The sequence below is a fragment of the Suncus etruscus genome, chromosome 13 (genome assembly GCF_024139225.1).
Source record: "Suncus etruscus isolate mSunEtr1 chromosome 13, mSunEtr1.pri.cur, whole genome shotgun sequence".
Lineage (NCBI taxonomy): Eukaryota > Metazoa > Chordata > Mammalia > Eulipotyphla > Soricidae > Suncus > Suncus etruscus.
In genome coordinates, this window is record NC_064860.1 from 17,546,436 (window position 1) to 17,548,878 (window position 2,443).

Sequence of the window (2,443 nt, forward strand, 5' to 3'; positions counted from 1 at the left end):
TGTACTCTTATCTATTCATTCTACTTGTTTTATTTTGGGACACATCCAGAAGTGCTCAGGACTTACTCTTGACTTTGTGTTCAGAAATCATTCCTAGAAGACTCAGGGGAACTGGGGGTGCTGGGATGCCAGAATGTCAGGGATCAAACCTGGGTTGGCTACATGCATGGCAAATGACCAAACTGCTGTACTATTATCTCTCTGGTCTACCAATTAGACCTTGTTCTGCAACAAAAACACTTGGTAATTAAATAATTAGTGATTAGTAATCACTGTTGTTTTAAATTTTTGTTTTGAGGATCCAGGCCTGATGCCTGCTTGTTTCATTTCTTCAACTCATGTCTTCCCTCACCCCCACCCACTTTTTTTTTGTATGTTTTATAGTTGCTGTGAGGCAGAGATCATGTATCTAGTGAAAGAGAGGGCTGAAAATCAGCCTTTGGAGGCTTGATGGTACACTGTGCTAGAGGGGAAGATTATTAGAGCCATGGTTAGGACTTGGCCTCTTAGTGTCCCTAAGATGCCAGACAGCAAACTTTCCTAATGTTCTTAGCATATTTTCCTTCCTAGGGAGGGAACGTTGTCACAAATGAACAGACATTGGTCATTTCTGTTCTCCCGATCAATTTGGTTTTGACAACACCAAAACTACAGTGGAGGCTTTGGTTAATTGGTTTTCTCTGAGGGAAAGCCTTGTAGAGAATAGAGCATTCCAGAATATTCTGCAATGGTCCCTTTTCCCTTTCTGCTCTGAGAAGTTCAAAAGGGATTTTTCCCTTGCTACTTTGGGAACAGGATCAAGCTTCTGTCCATCAATCTCTGAATAGTGTGGATGTCCCTGTAGGATTAGGTCCCCCAGAGTTTTTGGCGCTTAAGTTGGCTGCTCTGAGTCTCCAGCATTTCACCCATTGCATTTCAAACCTTTTCAGGATAGACTTTTTTTTAGAGAGATTGTTTATTATTTTTTTTAAATAATAACAATTTTAATTTTGATCAGAGTGGATTACATATCTTTCACAGTAATATTTTAGGTATATATTTACATTGAATCAAGGGAATTCCCACCACCAAAGTTGTCCTCCCTCCACCCCCATTCCCAGTATGCATCCCATATCCTCTTCCCTTGTTCCTGCAGCTGATCTTCATGTCTGCCTCTCTACTTAGGGAAGTTAGCACTACCCTGTGTTTGTCCTCCTCTCTCTCTGAATATTAACAGTTGCTGATTTTTTTCAGTCCCTGGATTTTTTTTTTACTTTGTTAGAGTTAATAGGACAATCTCCCAGTTCTTGATTTGCAGAATCTGCTGCAGAGATTATTAAATGTCAAGGTCTTAGGCAAAGCTTAATTCAAGGTAGAGGGGTTTCAAATATATTTAGGGACTGGAGGTAATACAGGGGTCAAGTAATGTGATTACCTTGTCCAATGCTGATCCTGATTCAATTCCCAGAATGGCATATGTCCCTTAAGTACCACAAGGAGTAATTTCTGAGTACCACTGAGAATGGCATCCAAACCCAAACAAATAAAATAAAATGTATCCAGAGAATTCAGATACTCTGTGAGCCTTAATAAAAAACACTTTTCTGGGACCGGAGAGATAGCATGGAAGTTAGGCTTTTGTCTTTCATGCAGGACAGTGGTTTGAATCCCGGCATTCCATATGGTCCCTGTGCCTGCCAGGGGTGATTTCTGAGAATAGAGACAGGAGTAACCCCTGAGTGCTGCCGGGTGTGACCCCAAAACCAAACCAAACCAAACCAAACCAAACCAAACCAAACCAAAACAAACAAACAAAAACACTTTGCTCCAAGAGGATCAGAGCAATGTGAAGGATGGATATGCTAGAGACTGAAAAAACAGTCTTGTCTTGATCTTAGGTCACCCAGAAAAAGTTCTAACCTTTCTTTAACCTCTGATATCTTCCTTGAAAAGGAACAATGAGGGACCTAACTTGCTCAGGCTTTCTTCTCCAGGAGGCTGTAGATAAAAAAAAAAAAATGTGAGAACTGCTAGAAAATAATGTTGCGCAGAACATTGTCTCTGTGTAACATGCCATCCCTCCCCCTTATAAATTCTATGTGTAATCAAGTTCTATAAATTATTACTCTCTTATATTTTTGTATACAAAGAAGAGTGTATTTCTTATATTATTGAGAAATCCTAAGAAAACAGACTATTCTATTCTAGGTAACAGATCAAACCACAAAATCTTTACATTTTCAAGAAAAAAAAAAGGAAGGAAGGATAGAATACTGGGCATTAAATTGACACTGCTGTGTATGACATCACAAAGCCATTTTTATCCCCTGCAAAGGCCTCTGAGGGGATCTGTAGCCCCCATTTGAAGAGTATGTTCTACCAGACACGGAAGTGGCTGATAACACTACCTGTGCATTCAACTGCAAGAGTGGCGCCTTCTGATTCTGTCATATCACCTGATAGT